Source organism: Ischnura elegans, chromosome 9, assembly GCF_921293095.1.
Source record: "Ischnura elegans chromosome 9, ioIscEleg1.1, whole genome shotgun sequence".
NCBI lineage: Eukaryota > Metazoa > Arthropoda > Insecta > Odonata > Coenagrionidae > Ischnura > Ischnura elegans.
The window spans coordinates 111,861,498-111,880,746 of NC_060254.1; the positions used below are offsets into that span (position 1 = coordinate 111,861,498).

The window sequence follows — 19,249 nt, forward strand, 5'->3', positions numbered from 1 at the left end:
ATATTTAATGCATCAAAGTTCACGAGAATTTTCAAATGCAAGCGAGAAGCGAAAACGCCCGATGATTGGCTGGCAGAAAAGTGACGTCATAGTTCAGTACGAGGAGGCACGGCGGACGGCGGCACGGCCATAATAGAGGTTGCACACTTGAATGCATGCGACAGCGTGGTTATGATTCATTTATTGAAGTGCAGACGTATCGGAGTTGTTCATTGTGACTTCAGGGCTATTATTTGATCTATTTCTCCTCCATTGAAAGCGATAGATTGCGTAAAGATGAAGGAATATGGTTATTCTTAGGCTGATCCTAGCAAGCTTCCTGTTACTGATTCCATCATAATAATAGGGTACTTTAGTGAAACTGTAGACCTCGTCGGCGCGGAAAGTCGATGCCGAGAAATGGAAAGGTAGCTGATGTGCATCTGAAATGTTTTATAGTTCATAACAAAGTGAGACTTGCGTATAATATTGGCGAAAGCGTATACTCATGTGAAATGTGTATTCTTTGGGCAGTCCGGTGGAGAGTATTGTGATGAACTTATTTCCACCTCGAAGCTGTCGATGATACATTCAACTTAAAAATACCTTGCCTGGAGGGCGACAGGAAGCTCTGAGGAAGCCAGACTATTAATGTTTCAATTCAGTAGCGATAATATAGACGAACTTCCAACACAATCTACCATCTTGTAACTCAAAACCCCGAAACCACTTCCTATTCTGCAGAAAGAATCGGTCAATCGCATTTCGATTAATATAATAAATACAACGTCTTCAGGTGTTAATAAGTTACTTTTGTAATTAGAAGGCCTTCCTAAAGTAACATTAAAATTTTAATATTTTCCAAACAGAGTCTTTAATACATTTTGGGAGCTTTTCTCACGATATATCTGAAACCTACTCTAAAGCCCGTATGACACTTGCCAATTTATTGGCCAATCCATTGGATATTGGATTGTGTACCCACTGACACACGCCAATTTCTAGCCCAATCTCAGTTTCACAATATTGGGCACAATTTCTTGGCCAATCTACAATTTAGAACAGGTTCTATTTTCTCGAGGCCAATCTCCAATCAGAACTCAGTCTTGTCGACTCCTAGTGGCCAAAACTAGAAGCTCTTTGCAAAACATTTCACCTCGGAATTTTAATATCATATATAAAAACTTTACAAGCATAGCAACCCATGAAATAGCTCAAATAATTAATGTGTACTTTGAGAGAATATAAATTCACAAACATCAACTGTCTAAAGTGGGTAATTCGGAAATAACATTTCGGATATTTAATGAATAAAAACGTCGTGTTTCTCCTCGATAGCGTCTATATTTTGTTTATTTTACAATTATTAAACTATTTTTCATGATTTGAGCGCTAAAGTTTCGGGTGAAAGTCCCAATTGATGACACAATCTCTGTTTATTCGATGAACATATTCCAGCCAAAACGAGCCGCTACGTTATCTTGGCTCACCTATGAGATCACCATATTGCCTATCTCTCATCATTCAAGGAACTCACCCGAATGAAATTTCGAGCAATTCGAGAATATCTTTGCAGCCCCTCGAAATAGTTATTAAATTTACAATTATTATGCCACCTCCCATTCTGTAGCTCATTGGCAATTAACCTGCGTCTCGAGATGCTCTTTTGTCATTTTGTGTTATCTGGCGTTCTCTAGTGGGGTATTAGAACACTATAACGGCCAATATTGGTGTAAATATTGGTACGTGTCATACGATGCCTAAAGCCCAATATTTTAACCAATATTGCGCGCCGATATATTGGCCAATAAATTGGCAAGTGTCATACGGGCTTAATTGCTCGCAAGTAGGTATTTGTAACGTAATAATCGTGCCTCATTCACACATTTACCTTAACGCTATTTCCTTTACGATTCACTTCTGCATTGTAAAATTTTTCGTTTATTCTCCGACATTGAGGTGTATTTCTGCTTTTCGAATATAAATGTGTATACTTAATACCGAAGTTGCTAGTTATGTTTTTCCATACTCATAATGCATACACTAGTGGAAACAAATATCCACGGCCGTTTGTAAAAGAATAACTGCATCTCTAGCATACAAATGCTTCGTTAGTGCTCATAAATCTATCCTTTCCCAATGGTATTGCATAATTTTTGTGTACAGCAATAAAAAAATATAAATGCGATACGATACCACATCGAATTATCCGTTATGAAGTATAAATTTGATACATTATGCTGAATCAATTTTTTTATTTACCCTCCGGAACTCGCGCTGAACCTGACATTGTTAATATTTTCGTCATAATTCCCGAGCCTTTCTCAAGAATGCGCTTACATTTTCTCTACCTTTGCCTTACTCTTTTAGGATCGCTTTACGTGCGCAGTATATCCCGATGAATCTATCACCAGGTCGAAATAGGATACTTTTGCTTCATATGCACGTGGTCTGAGCCCATCAGGCTCTACGCGAGCGCTCGTGTTACATTTTTGATTCTCACTCTTAGTCTTTTTTTTGCGCTTATTGCATGTAAAGACACAATGTAATATTTTTTACTAACTTCAAACACTCTTCTTCTCATTAAGGGTCTTCTTCTACCTAATTGGCTTGGTATTTTGAAATTAAAAAATATTCACATAGGATAGGATAGTGTAATGGAGAAGTCATTGTTACTCTCCCTGCTATAATTTCAAACGCACTTGAGATGACACAATGTAAGCTACATATAATGGATTGACACAAAGTTAGCGGTGATGGCTTGTATAAATAGACCTCTTCTCGAAAAGTGCATTCACTCTGCAACTCGGCAGCCCAGATATCACTTCGCAACCAAGAGGCTCGGCTCGGAAGTACACGGCCATTCTCCCAGAGAGTGTACAGAAATTGGAGGTGCTCTCCTCGCTGAAGGTTCAACTGTGCCAGAGTTTCCGCCACAAAACCGAGTGTCTCCTTTCATCTAAAAATTAATTTATGAATCATACTTGAAATTATAAAATTTCTAACGTTGTTACTTATAATGTTATACTTTTTCAATGCATTAACCCAACCCAACCCAACCCAACCCAACCAACCCGACCCGACCCAACCCAACCCAACCCAACCCTATAAAAACCGAGCAATACGTCGTTAGGGGACAGCGCCCCTTTGTCAACATTGTAAACTGAAAACAAATGAGGTTTGAAATGCCCGCTTTTATGTCCCCTCACGCCACCCCCGGCGACACTAAAAACAAATGAGTACTGAAACTCTGTGGCCCCCTGGCGGCGACTTTTTAAACTTAAACGACAAATGAAATATGAGAATCGTTTTTATTGCGCTTTAAGTGAAAAATATACCTACGGTACCCGAGTACGTTACGAAGGGTTTTCTATATTCCAAAGGACGTGGATACGTAGAACCATCGTGAAACTGAGACAGTTAACAGTCATCTATCATTTTTGATTTATTAAATGCGTTTAATGATAATAAATTCTGCAGAAACTATCGACGGCTTCTTTTTCATCAAAATTTTTTTTAATTTTCAAGTATGTATCATTTCTTCAAATATTTTTTTTTTTTAGAAATTACTATCAGTATTTAAAATTACGGTATTTTTTGTAGATAAAGCAGCAGAAATACTTCCATTAAATAGACATATTCCTATGCATCTGGTAGATATTTAATGATACTTGCCATTCCATGTAAGATTCTTCGATGGCCACTCCAAGAAACGAGTTCCAGCCGACAGAAATTCCTAGGTGGGTTTCTATCCTTTTATTTCATTTTGAACTCCACTATTATTCAGGGATATCCTAGTAAATTGGTAATTTATATCGTTATTAAAAGTGATTTACAAAGAGATTTCATGTAAGCATCGATCGGTGGACGAATTAGTGTTGGTTTCTCGAAAAAATTCTACGCGCGAGTGTATTTGGAGGTTGATTTAAATATTGTTTGTGTATTATTGCTTCAATTATTAATAGTTTTAATTATTTCTCAATAAATTCTTACCACAGACTTAAATGCTTTTGACATTCTCGCTCACATTCTCGCTCGAGGAAAATTATATTTGTCCCAGACAGCACACGTTCATGGAATCCATGGTGGAAAAGAGATGGATGTATCCATGATGGAAAAAGGAATGGAATAAACCTGGAATGCAGATGTATTTCATTTCCAAATTTCCATCTTCACTTCAATGGAAATGTAACCATGGATTCCATTTGAATTCCATCCACATTCCATGAAGCAAGTTACCAAAGTCAAACAATATATTCTCATAAGCATTTTAATGATGGGCGATTTCTTTGTAAATTTTACGTTCTTAAAAAAATACCGACAAATTTCATTTTAAAATTAGTTCTGTCCTGAATTCCACCTCTCGAAAAAAAGTTGTCAACCCGATTACTGGAGAAGTACTGTTTTCCGTTGGGGTTTTGGTCATTTCCGTCCGAATCTTCATGATTTTGTGAGCGTGTGTCGATGGTGTTAGGTGATTCGAAGTTCCACAGTAATTAAATCTGCATCTGCTGCATCTTGGGAGGAGTTTCCAACCGCAGGGAAGCATTAAGCAACTGGAGAATTAGTTTTCGACCTTGCTGAAATTAGTTCTGAGGTGGGCCACAGCCTGTAATTGTGGAATATTTAGAACCTGGTTGCACCATGTAAGTACAACATTCGTTAATATGCTTTAGATTAAAATTAGTTGCTGCTTGATGATTCGCTTTCCACCAGTGATGATATAGATACTAACTACAAGTCGGCGAATTCCTCGTCGGTTTGCGGTTAATTTCTACATTATAATTCCGGATTTCATTACAGTGGGTGACACTAGCATTCTATTCGAAGAATTACTGACCGATTTCATCCACTTTATGCAATCCGCCTATTTGATATTCACACGCATTGAATAAACGATATATTAATGCATGCTAGTCTGTATCAGCCGCTCTGAAAGCATTTGCTATTGACTTAATGCTGCTTTTTAATTCATCGCCAGAGATTTCTTATTATTCACGGAATAATTTCTTAATTTCAGGCAATCCATATAGATAGACCACTAATAAGGTTGTACATCGAAATATTCTCCAATATATTGATGACTCTTGCCATAAAGTGAAGGGTATCTGATTTTTTATTTGTCGGTTATCGCCTGTCTGATATTCACACCTATTGAATAGACGATATGTTGATGCATGCGAGTCTGTATCAGCCGCTCTGAAGGTTTATTCGGGATTGCCACCGGATAAGGTTCTCCATCTCTGCCGACGTTCGATGGCCGAGTCGTCCATCGAAACGTCGGCAGAGATGGAGAACCTTATCCGGTGGCAATCCCGAATAAACTTCAACAACATCATACGCCGGGAAAACCTCAGATCTTTCTTCGCTCTGAAAGGATTTGATAATAACTTATAATTCTGCTTGTTAATTCATCGCCCGAGATTTATTATATTCACGGAATAATTTCTTCATTTCAGGTAATCCATATACCGCTAATAAGGTTTTACAGGAAATATTCTTCAATATATTGATGACTCTTGCCATAAAGTGAAAGGGGGGTCTATTCTCTAACTCGAAGCGCGGTAGCTTTCTGGTGGAAAGATGCTTAATTAAGCTACTTGCTCCCACTTGTATTCTCTAACGCTGAAGCTCCGGCGAAGGGAGCTTGCAGAAGCTACCGGTAGCTTATTAGGCTCCAACCCTTATTCTCTATGGGATTTGAAGCTACTTCCGTAGCTTCAAGCTAGCTACCACGGTAGCTTCGCGAAGCGCGCCCTCGAACCCCGCGCTTCAGCTAGCTACCATCAAAATACATAGGGAACTGAAAAAAAATAGACATTTCACCCAGTCAGCGGTGGCGGAACACCAATGGAGTGGACCGACACACAATATTGATTTTGACAACGCCTCTCTTCTGAACAAAGAAGGCCGCTACTACCCGAGAATAATCAGGGAGGCAATTGAAATCGCCAAAACGACAAAGAACTTCAACCGTGAAGACGGCTACAATCTCGCCAGCGCGTGGAAAAGGGTCTTCAAAGATCCTGACCAATCAGGGCACACCTCGAGAAAAAAGGCGGCAAACGGGGTGTATATAAGATGAACAAATTTCTGCATCAACACTTCAGTGGACCTGAGGAAGCCAACTGGAACGTTGGCGAAATATCGTCCTACAAATGGATAAACGCGGAAGAATACCCGGAAAAACCAGCAGATTTCATTGGTTCTAAGAGTAAAATCTGAGTTCGCACGAAATATTTCTCATACCCCATATCCGGTCTGAGAAAGCTACTCCCTGTTAGAGAATAAGGTTGGTAGCCAATTCTGGTAGCTAGTTCGAAGCTACCACGACGGGAGCTTCGAGTTAGAGAATAGACCCCAGGGTATCTGATTTTTTAACTTTCAGTTATCGATAGATTGAGGGTTTGACTACGCTCGTTACATCAGTATTATCTCATATCGCTTTCCAGTCATGCCTAAAACCAATAGGGTTGTTCACCATATTTTTTTTATTTAAGAAATTGAAAGATCGTGCTTCAGAAGGAGCAATGACAGTTATATTACGCTATTTTCTTCATTGTACATGTTTAGAGAAGGCTTTAAACAGTGACAAATTTTACGGTTACGCCAAAAAGCCCTACTTCCATCTTGAATTGATGTGTGACGTCACAAGCCTGTAGATGCCCTACTGCAGTGTTTGAAGTGGCTCAGCAGGGTTATTCCACTTTTTTTTTAAAGATCTCCAGCGTCTGCCGCCAGACCAGTGTTTAAAGAAAATCCAAATTTATCCTTTAATAAGAGCCATAATAAGCAAAATTACCCTTACTTGTACATATTTATTGCTCATCATATCACAAATAGCACTACAACGCACACATTTCACGAGCTGTCTTTTTGATACGTATAATCAGTATATTCCAAATCAACTGATTCAATAAAAAACTTAGATCACAATAAATATAAAACACAATTATGTAACACTAATAAAACATGACAATCGGTTTTCCAATCACTCTGCACACACAAAAGAATTTGCACTCCTTGAAGTTCGAAAGGATTCTCCACACCTCACTTACCACTCATCACTAACGACTTAGAATCAGTTTACGTCATTTTACATTGACATTACGAAGACAATGAAATGAATAGGCTGAAACAAATTATTAAACTAGCTAAACCAGTTATTGTAAAATCAAAAAACTTCGAATTTCACTTTCACTATTACCGTAACCAAAATATGACCAAAACAAACAACAGCGCAACGAATTTCGTGAAATGTAAACACTGACGAATGCTCCAAATGAATTGGCACTAGGTAATAAAATCAAACAGAACTTAGAGGCGAACAAACGAATGAAAATTAATATACGTTCGATGTATCCTCTAAGTACAACTAGCTCAAATATGAAACATATCCTTCGCAATAGTTAGATACCTTAGATCGAAATGTATAGGGTTGATTGAACCAGCATGGAAAAAATAAATAATTTCGTCGAAGATGTTACATTCACAACTCACTTCACTTGTCGCTTCACCCTTAACTTCATCGTCTATACCCACACAGCACATCTTTGCCAGAGGACGTCCGCTGCGCGTCCGTCGCGTCCTCTCAGTGTCCGCGGATTTTCAGGACAGCCAGAGGACATCCGCCGGCTGTCCTGGCCATCTGTCCGCACACTGTCCTATCTCGGATGTCCAGCGGACGTCCAGCTAGTGTCCCATTATGCAGGGTTTGGGAGTTTTGGTTTCCTCTTAAAACACTCACCTCCTCAAGGAGGAACTCCGAGAGAAAGTCTCGAGATCCTCCTCCGAGTAGATGGTATAGGAGAAGGGAGAAAGAAAAAAAAACTCTCTCTCGTTTCTGAAGCCAGAATACTTCCTCCCGATCGAGGAAGAGGAAATTTTTCGTGGAGGAAGAGATATTTTGAGGATTATTTTAGGTAACCAAATGTAATCCTCTTGTTGGAGTGTGGACTCTGGGAGGAAATTATAAACTATTTAACGAAAAAAAAAATTTGACATTTTTACCGCTTCTATAGTTTAAGAACTAAAAATGTACGCTATTTTTAAGTTTTATATTGTTTATAACAATTAATTAAGTTTAAACAAAGTTAGCAACAATTTAAGTAACATTTACGAGCGTTAAAAATTTCTACATGCCTTACGGGTTAAACAACAACAATTGAACGAACTTATGACTCTCTACATTATTTATAACAATTTTTAAAGTTTAAACAAATTTAACAACAATTTTAGTAACTTTCAAAAAATTAAAAATTTCTGCATGTTGTACGATTGAGAAGCGTTGGATGAACAATAAACCCGTACTCTTTCATGATTATAAAAATTACTTAAATTTAAACAAATTTAGCAACTTTTACAAAAATTAACAACAGGAATAATGGAATTTATCGATTTTTACTGAAATTTTATATTATGTACCAATGTCCTGCGGACGTCGCGTAGCCGTCTCGGGGACATTCAATTCCTACAGGTTAAATGAACTCTTTCAACTTATTGATTAATTAATATTTACTCTCTAGGGATTAAACAATCTCAGAGGCGATTGATTGGAAAGTATTTTAATGAAACATATAACGCTTTAAATTTATTTTAATTTTTAATGGTAAGAATTCTCCTAAAATTATCACGGCATCGATGGCCTCATTCCCAGATTAGACATTGTAATTGTCCAATTTAAGGATAGGCAATAGAAGGTAAGTACTGCCGTACCTTTACTTTATATTGAAATTCTAGTTTTTTTGGTGGCGAACGAATTTTGAATCTACCGCTACTCCGCGATACAGGAAGGTTGGTTCTCCACATTCCTCGGTTCCTCCTTTCCAACAGAGGAACCGGAACGGAATACTGGAGACAGCATGGTGGTTTGGCGGTTAAAAAGACGCAGCTAAATTCCAAGTAAGTTTGATGTGACATCTAAATAATTTTTCTTGGCGTTCACTGGCGGCAGTATAGTGTTTCCGCATGCTCCTTATATTTCTTATAACTCAGCCTGTAACATCTCGAGGAAAAATATGGCTCTGCTTGGAACAACATGACCGTCTGGGTAAAACCGTTACTTGGCAACTAAAGGTAGCGTCTTTTTCCGTTGTTCATGGTGAAATTTTCGCTTTTGTTCCTTGTTTACATGATATAATGTAAAGTGGAAGTTCTTGTACTATAGTCTCTGTACGCGAGAACGTATAGGAAATAATGTTAGTGCTAGCGTATAAAATAGAACCTGTTGTTTTGATAACGTAGGCTACGGCTGAATTTGTTTTGAAGTCCAAACGGTCCGTTTGGTTCCGTTCCTAAATCAAATCAAGTAGGGTTCTTGGCAATAAATATAACTAGGAATTGTATTTACGTGTAACCGGGGGATTTTGCAACACGCATGTATGATTAATAGGTTTCACGTAAATTATTAATTCTTTGAAATCGGACTACACCGTGTGATTTCTTTCGATATGTATAATTACGCACGCATCGAAAAAGAACATTAATGTTATGATAGGATAACCACCAATGTTTAGCCTTTTTACAAAAAGTTTTTATACTCTTTATCTGTTTGATGGAACTAGGTTAATAATTAAAAATTTTAGGTCCTAAATAAATAAATGATCTATTATGTCAGTAAAGATAAGGCTTAGGGATTAAAAAATTACAATGCCGACGTAACTTTATTGCGTTTAATATATTTTTTCTGCCAAACTTTGCTAACCTACTAAACTATAAACTAATTTAACTACAAACTAAGTAACTGTGCTATTAGTCATCCATGCATTTAATATAGTGGAAACTATAGGACGACTGTAAGAAACTCAGGATGAATCTAAACAAGGTCTAATTGTAAGTGATATATTATGTAAACAAACCTTACGGCTATGTTTCATGGTTCATTTATTTGCTCAAACTGCTGCATGAAATCTTATACCCAGAAAATAGAACTTGTGCATCTCTTCGTACAGCCATCGGTACACATTTTGGTGTAGAGTATCGTGAACCTGATATATTTACCTGGAGGCAGTTACTGACTATAGCTTTCATGTAGTGGAGTTGAATAAAAATAGCTTATCTGTATTTTTATTTAGTTCCTATCTCTATTTATAAGTTTGTATGTCTCTCTTCTTATAATTGTCTGTATACTTATTTGTCTTCATTCTTTACAGATGTTGCACTGAACCAGGACGATACAGCCACCAATTCTAGTGTGGAAGTTACAGTGAAGAGCTGGCTGGAACATGCTAAAGCAAGGCATGAGAGAGAGGTGTAAGTATTCGTTTGATTATTATATAGGTTTGGGCAAGGAGGAATAATTTTGGTCTGGATACTTTTTTTTGGCAAGTTGCTCCTGTTAAGGGAGCTCATATAAAGTAAATTTAAATAATTATTAAACATCTTGTAATACAAGGTTCACCCTTCCATGCTAAAGGTAGAGAAAATAGTATTGTTATGTATTATTTTCAGATGCAGATTCCACTACCAAGTAATTCAAACATTTGAAAAAAAATTTTGTTCTGCATATGGGAGGTATAATTACCAAAAACATGGTTGAAAAGGATCTCATGCTCTATAAAAGTTTGATGTATAACACCTGTAGAACTTAAGAATGGGATAACTTATTCAACAGGGATGGTAGTTGCACAGTACTACAGAAGCTACTATTTTCTAGTAGCTCTAGCTAACTAAGATGTTTTGGAGTAGGTGTTATTGTAGGAGCTATAGAAATTTCAGTAGCTCACAGCAGGCCTTAGCTGCTATTCCCCTGTTATGTCTCTGTCGAAATGTGAATATTGCCAGTGAGCTAGGTTGTCACTTTTGCCTCGATACCAGACTACATTAGAAGATCTATTTTAATTATTAAGATTGGAAGAATTCGGAGATCTAAATCATGGAATGGCCTTAACTACAGCAAGTTTTTCAAAGTTTCTATTTTTTTAAGTTGCATCTCGGCCAATGCAGCTAAGTGGTTTGTGTGCCAAATCAGTGTGGCTGTTTTCACACTAATCCCAAGAGATCTAGTCTTAAACTTCCTCCTTTAAATTTTCTAGTTTCCTTTACTCCTATATCATATTCAGCTCTTCTGCATTAGTCTTCCTTAGCTCCAGCTTTTGTAACACTTTTCTTTACCTCCACAATTCACTCTAGTGTAGTCATAATCTTCAAGCAGAGACCAATTGTTCAGAAATATTATCCTCCATTTGAATGCTTTTTCCAATATCTTTTTCGAGACCTCTACTTAGCTGTCTGGCAAGGATGGATCAAAGAATTTTTTGCTAGATGGTGCACCAGGGTCTAACAGGCAAACAGTCTTCTCATATTTGGGATTAAAATCTAGTGCAACAATTGTTCTATGAAAAATGTTCTTAATCATAATATATACATTACTAACATATTAATATTTTTACTCAAAATCTTTTCTTATTTAAGAACAAGAAAAAGTCAAAGAAAAGTTTGTAAAATGTATTCAGCCTGTAATGGACAGGTTTCCTAATATTGAAACCTTAAGAATGTTAAACACGTGACTAATAAGACTGTAGCGTCCTGTCTTATGTAATCTGCTTGTTACGTACAAGATACAATTTCTTGCTACAATGAAATGTTTATATACTTAATTATTACAGGAGCAGTGCAGGAGAGCATGACCGCTGAAAAAGATGTGGAGGTTGCCATCCAAAACTGGCTAAGGCACGCCAAGGAGCGGTTGCAGGGGAAGAAGAAAATTAAATAATATGTATGTAGTTTCTTGCATTGTATTATTTTAAGAAGCCAAATAAATGTTGTGCATGGAATTGATGCCTTATTTATTTAAATTCTTGTCTGGACCTATTATTTATTTGTATCGAACAAAATGCAATCCTAACCTAAACGTGTCCTGAAGGTGTCCGGAGCGGACACTTTCAGGACGTCCGTAGGCCACCTTTTTTACTGACATGCGGACTTGCAGCGGACATACTTTGGCATGAATTCGCACGTCCGTAGGACGTCCATAGGCCACTTGGCGGACAATCACCGGATGTCCGAAAGGTGTCCGTGTGCTGTGTGGGTATGCAATCAATTCACTCAGGGGTAGGTACATTAAGGGCACAAATTTTGTTCACTTGCGCTAGCGGCAAAATGAAAGTTCACTGCATGTAGGTAGTTTCCTTGCAAATGCAGCTATACAAAACTTTCAATTCCTGTCAACAATTACTCTACATACGTTGCCTGCCTAATGCCTTGTCTACACTACACACTTAACTTAAGTGACTTCACTTAAATATAATCTTAAATGTGGTGCGGTAGCTACACTTGAGCTTTAAGTCGACTTCAGCACCGTGATTGTCTATATCGGGAAACAGTTATGTTGACAGATGAAGGTCTAGGAGAGCAATTAGTGATTCTTTGATCCAAAGCGACTGTTATTTGAAATAAACTTCCAAACTCCGTGAATTAACCATTTTGGATTCAGAAGGTTAAGAGGAAAGACCGATTTCAGTTCCTGAGGGAACGATATATGGCGAGAGGTGATGGAGCCAGAGAAATTTAGAATTACTGAGCGTGACTTCGTGGAATGACATATTCATAACGTAAACAAAAACACTTATTGCTAGTCAAATTCCACTGCTTTATTAAAACCATTGATGTTAAATTTCAACCATTAATTCCTCCCACGTCCAATGAAATCGCCACATCCTATCTTCCTCGGCATCCCTAGGACTAACATTAAAGCCCTATGCAATAGTTTCAATAACAGTGTGTGGGAAGTTACTGAGTGCATTCGTTTACGTTATTTTCGATTATGACACCATGGAAAATAAACTGTTTTACCGGGTCCTCTGCCGTCGTCTCATTGTCAGTCTTAAAATTCCTTAAAACGTTTCTAAGTTATATAAATCGAGTTTCACCGTGAGCAACAGGCATAGCAATGAGTTTTCACGGAAATAAAACCAACAATAAGATGAGAAACACTACAAAATAAATTCGTCGAATTAATATCCCCAACACTAGAAATTAACTAACGAAATAGAACGCTCAATAACCACATCATACAATACAGCACAACTTAGAACATATTCAACGGGATGATGGTGAGATGGGTATTTATGTACCATTTACAACACATGAAGAGCTTCAACCGTGCGGAAACAGTTGCCTACGCAATTTAAGTTGGGTTCTAAGATGACTTAAGTGGAGGTGTACTTAAATGAAGCTGGTGACACCTACACTACCAACTTAAATACAGAGCCAACTTAAGTAGTCACTTAAGTTACTAGTGTAGACCCGGCATAACGTGAATAATGGATTTTATGTCGCCTTGATCCATCCGGAAGCTTCATGCACAACATAGGCCATTTCAAAATAAGGAATAACCTTGGCAAATGTCCAGTCGGCATGCAGAGTGCTCAGCTTGGCATCGAGGGTACAGGCCAGCCGTACAGGGCGTACAGGCTTGTTTCGTCATCACCTCTATTTCAAGATGGCCGACCGTTTTTGGCGGCGTTTAAAATTGTTCGAATTTTGATTGCTAATAATTCCATCATTACTTTTTCAACGCATCTGTCATCCATCCCAATCAAAATTAAATTACATCAGAAGTGATATACATTCGTTTTTTTAGACCGTTCTGATAGGCTTGAACAACCCTATTACAAGCCTTGTGATGAAGTGTGCCCGAGGCACAAACGCAGACTACGGTTTAAGAAAGTGTTACCTGAATCTGTTTCCATGCAATACGCTGATATAAGTGCTGTCAGTGAAAATGCTCCAGATGTGCATGTTCCGGAGACATCTAAAGAATGCAATATGTCACAGTGTAGTCACGCGGAATACATCGAGACGACTGACGTATTGATGGATAGAACTGAGCCTGTTACAGATTCGGAAGATTCAGATGGAGAAGCAGGTTTCGATTTCGAAAATTTCAAGGCCCAGTTAGCCGTTTGGGCAGGAAGTGATAGCATTACTCAAAGTAAAGTGAATGATCTTCTTAAAATTTTAAAATCGCACCCTGATTTATCCGAGTTACCTTCGGATTGCAGGTCCCTGTTAAACACACTTCGTAAAACTCTAATAGGAACCGTTGGCAGTGGGCAGTATACTCATCTAGGTATACAGCGATTGTTGGAAATAGCATGTGCCGGTTCAGATGTGCTGGTGACATCAGACTGTGATTGGGGGCTACAGTTCAATATTGACGGTTTGCCCATTGCTAAAAGTAGTGGCAGCCAAGTGTGGCCTATTCTAGTGGGAATTGTCGTATTTCCCTTGGATTGATCCATTTGTAGCTGCCCTGTCGATTTCTGAAACAACAATGCCTGTTCGCTGTCCGTTTGAAGTCTGTTGATAGCCTGTTGGAGATAAGTGAACAGAGTATAAACAGCCAACGAACAATCTCGGGTCACTCACAAGTAGGAACAAAACTTACGAACAGCCTACCAACAGTTTGTACTCTGTTTGCAGCTTGTTCCTTAACAGGCAGGCAACAAGCATTTCGGGAACAATAGTGAACAAGCTTTTAACAGGCAGGGGCCGGTTAGTAGTATGTTTCACCGAACAGGGAATGAACAGACAACACTGTACAAACACTAAACACCCTATCGATTTACGTAAAAATGATGCGTGTTCGCTGTCAGTTTGGAACCTTTTGGAGATTTTGAGAACAGATTATGAACAACGTACGAACAATTGTTTTAAGTTTCGGAATTTGGACAACAATTTGGATTAATCCAAATTTAATTGAGTACAAGGAAGTTTGATTGAATCCAAAGAAAATATCATCTACTTAAACAGTAATTATATACGGTTGATTTCATTATCACGATTACCATCAACCACGGATGACGGTTATTGAAGTGAGCACGCAAATTATATTAGCTATCTGCTCGGCTTACGCACGTTAAATACTTTACTTCGCCAATTACAGGCAGGGGCCGTATGTTTCAGCCAAAGAGTATGTACTCTGTGGTTTCAGCGGACTGGGAACGAACAGACAACAGTGAACGGACAGTCAACAGGCAAGGGCCGGTTCATAGTCCGTTTCACGGTACAGGGTACGAACAGAAAACAGTGAACAGCTAGTGAACAGGTTCTCAACAAGGACGGAAAGATAGCGTGGTGCTGCCACCTACCTATAGAAGATAGCAAACGCAAACAATGACGCCAATAACCGATACCGTTATCCGGAGAGTTTACGAGCACATGTCGACTGTGTTGTGGTGAAGTTGTTGGTTGTGGAGAAAACAGTTATTTATTTGAGTATTATTTAACCTGTGCTAAATGCCCGCAGTGACGAATTAAGTAAATCGTGCATCCATTCAGTGATAGTGAAAGTCGTGAAGTGATATTTGTTCTTGAGTGTGTTTATTTAATAATTTATTGTGTCTCTTAAATTTTTGAGCAAGTACAGAGATTTGTATTGTATTTGTATTATGCGTATGTGCGTTACGTCGCCAATAAGAATCGACAAACATTGTCAGAGGACTGTCTTTCTTGTAGGTTTGTTTGTGAGAAGTGAAATCATCGTGTGTGCCGTTCATAAAATTATCCTGCAGATCAGATTCATGCATAGTGTGTGGTGTATTTTGTGTTATATTTTGATCAACTATAGTTAGAAATTATTTTATTAGTGTTAAGAAACTGTGGTAGTTTCGCCTTCCCAAATATTTTCATGACACTGCTTCCTTCATTTTTGCAATCTAATTTACTCATCTAGGAATTCACAATTAAAATAGAATATGAAATGATAATATGGATAGCAGTCAGCGTTACCAATGCTCTTCGCAGATGAGGCAGTATTTATTCGATTATTCAAAGTGATTTATTACATCCATTGATTGAGTCTTTCCGATCATGATTCCTTTTGAGTCTTTTCAATCATGACTCCTTTGAGTCTTTTCGATCATAGTGATTGAATCTTGATTTGAGTTTTTTCGATCATAGTGATTGAATCTTGATTTGAGTCTTTTCGATCATATAGTGATTGAATCTTGATTTGAGTCTTTTCGATCATAGTGATTGAATCAATTGATTGAATCACTTATGTGATGCCCCGTTTACACCACGATCGTCGCGACGTTGATCGCGACTACTGCACGTCTACACGTCTAAAAGTTACCATCGTAACTCAGTGCTGCCCTCGTTGTGGAACTGTGTCAGATAACAACTGACGACGACACTGCGTGAGAAAATTGAAATCCTGGAAATTAAGAAGCAAAAGAATATTAATGTTTTCATGTGCTAAAACTGAAGCTAGACCGAACTGTCGGTAAAACGTTAAAGAATATAGGTTTCTTTATGGGAATCTGTCCAAAGTTTAGCAATATTCGTGCGGTAAAGACAGTAGATATGTCTCTTTGCTACGTTCCAAATTGGAATATTTTGCTAACTGGTCACTTTATTATAATATCGACTCCATCCGGATTGAACGTGTCCAAAATAAATTTTTCAAATTAAATAATTGCGATTTATTAATCTCTTTGTCTGATTACATCACTTCATATATTCTTTCCCTAGTTAATTTGAAAACTCTTGCACGACCAAGGATCCTCCAACAAAGGCATATTCCTCTACAAAATTATCAATTAATATTTAGATTGTTCCAATCTCCTTTATTAGTAACTTTTAATGGATCCCGTCATAGCTATATAAATCCTCACCTGCTTGTTTTTAATTACCATAGGGCAAATTATGTCTTCAACTCCCACCTATGATGAGATAAAACTAACACTAGTCACAACAGTCCGTGAAGTCTTTAAGAAACTAGATTCTTCGAGAGAATATGTCAAAACATTCAAGAATATTCACGCATTAAAGACAGTACATATTGCTGTTATAATTTAACTAGAAAAGGCTTAGATTTCGGCTTGATTCGGCACAAGTATTGATATCTCCATGTCCTCATCTAAATGTTATGGTTATTTCTGGCGAATTTTATTGTGAAATCCTGTATACAATGATTTAATTGGTTAACATTTTGTGCATGCTTGTTATTTTCCATCATCTGTGAATTATAATGTAAGGATACATGGTTATGGGTTAACCTGTAAATAACGAAATGCATAAAACTGGTATAGTACAGAATATCCGATATCATTTGGTAAATAGAACATCAGAAAAAAACTTTCCCCTAACGTCCTTCCATTGCCTGCTGAATAATGTCTTCAATCGTTGCCATATATCTTTGATATATTAGAGTTATTTATGAAATATCAATTACTGTATCAAGATTGCAACGGCGCGAAAGAATCGTATATGCATCGATCTTCATTTCGATCTCTTTTTTTCTTGGCACACTAGCGCTAACCATCGTAAGTTCGGCAGTGTTAGGTACTAAGGCCTACGATGGTAACTCTGCGCGTCTACACGACGTTTTGAGGTTACGATCGTACGGATCAACGTCGCGACGATCGTGGTGTAAACGGGGCATGACTCGAGTCAAAATGATTGAATCACTAAAATGATCGACTTTGCCCATCACTAGTGTAGACGCGCAGAGTTACCATCGTAGGCCTTAGTACCTAACACTGCCGAACTTACGATGGTTAGCGCTAGTGTGCCAAGAAAAAAGAGATCGAAATGAAGATCGATGCATATACGATTCTTTCGCGCCGTTGCAATCTTGATACAGTAATTGATATTTCATAAATAACTCTAATATATCAAAGATATATGGCAACGAATGAAGACATTATTGAGCAGGTAATGGAAGGACGTGATGGGAAAGTTTTTTCTGATGTTCTATTTACCAAATGATATCGGATATTCTATACTATACCAGTTTTATGCATTTCTTTATTTACAGGTTAACCCATACCCATGTATCCTTACATTATACTTCACAGATGATGGAAAATAACAAACATGCACAAAATGTTAACCAATTAAATCATTGTATAAAGGATTTCACAATAAAATTCGCCAGAAATAACCATAACATTTAGATGAGGACATGGAGATATCAATACTTGTGCCGAATCAAGCCGAAATCTAAGCCTTTTCTAGTTAAATTATAACAGCAATATGTACTGTCTTTAATGCGTGAATATTCTTGAATGTTTTGACATATTCTCTCGAAGAATCTAGTTTCTTAAAGACTTCACGGACTGTTATGACTAGTTTTAGTTTTATCTCATCATAGCTGGGAGTTGAAGGCATAATTTGCTCTATGGTAATTAAAAACAAGCAGGTGGGGATTTATATAGCTATGACGGGATCCATTAAAAGTTACTAATAAAGGAGATAGGAACAATCTAAATATTAATTGATAATTTTGTAGAGGAATATGCCTTTGTTGGAGGATCCTTGGTCGTGCAAGAATTTTCAAATTAACTAGGGAAAGAATATATGAAGTGTTGTGATTAGACAAAGAGATTAATAAATCGTAATTATTTAATTTGAAAAAATTATTTTGGACACGTTAAATCCGGATTGAGTCGATATTATAATAAAGTGACCAGTTAGCAAAATATTACAATTTGGAACGTAGCAAGGAGACATATCTACTGTCTTAACCGCATGAATATTGCTAAACTTTGGACAGATTCCTATAAAGAAACCTACATTCTTTAACGTTTTACCGACAGTTCGGTCTAGCTTTAGTTTTAGCACATGAAAACATTAATATTCTTTTGCTTCTTAATTTCCAGGATTTCAATTTTCTCACGCAGTGTCGTCGTCAGTTGTTATCTGACACCATTCGCCAACGAGGGCAGCACTGAGTTACGATGGTAACTTGACGTGTAAACGTGCAGTAGTCGCGATCAACGTCGCGACGATCGTGGTGTAAACGGGGCAATACAAACTTTATTGTGATGTTGTAATATTGTTTCCTTCGATTCTGTAAGTACAGCATTACTACCACACATGATATAAGCATAGTTAACAACTTATCCAATATCGTTTATCTTAATCTAGCAATAAGTCGTAATTTCCGCAAATAAAAAGATTGAGAATGACGACAACCACAGACATATACAATAGATTGGCAGTGCCTATGTTTTCCTCACGGTGGCGCTGAAGCCGGCCGGCAGAAGAATTTTGCGCAACTAGCCATCTTGCTTTCACCGACCGTTGCTCATGTGCCATTAACACACGTGTATTTGAGAGGCTACTTTTCCTGCTTTTGGAGCTTTTTAAAAGAAGAATGGTGAACCACTGCGTTATGTGGGGGTGCACATTTAAGTATACTACGAGGGGAAATTTTCCTGGGGGCGAAAATGTGTCTCTACACGCGTAAATAATAGATATAAGGAAAGCATGGTTTGCGTTCAGTAAAGCCGATGTCCCACGGTCAAATTTGCGTCAAAAT

General features: G+C 37.7%; 1 long non-coding RNA gene across 1 annotated transcript; it reads left to right on the forward strand.

The window, feature by feature from the left end:
- Positions 1-3,289: 3,289 nt before the first annotated feature.
- LOC124165722 lies at positions 3,290-3,859 on the forward strand. Its single transcript, XR_006866298.1, has 2 exons — positions 3,290-3,506; positions 3,668-3,859. It is a non-coding gene; the product is annotated as an uncharacterized LOC124165722 (long non-coding RNA).
- The last annotated feature ends 15,390 nt before the right edge of the window (positions 3,860-19,249 follow it).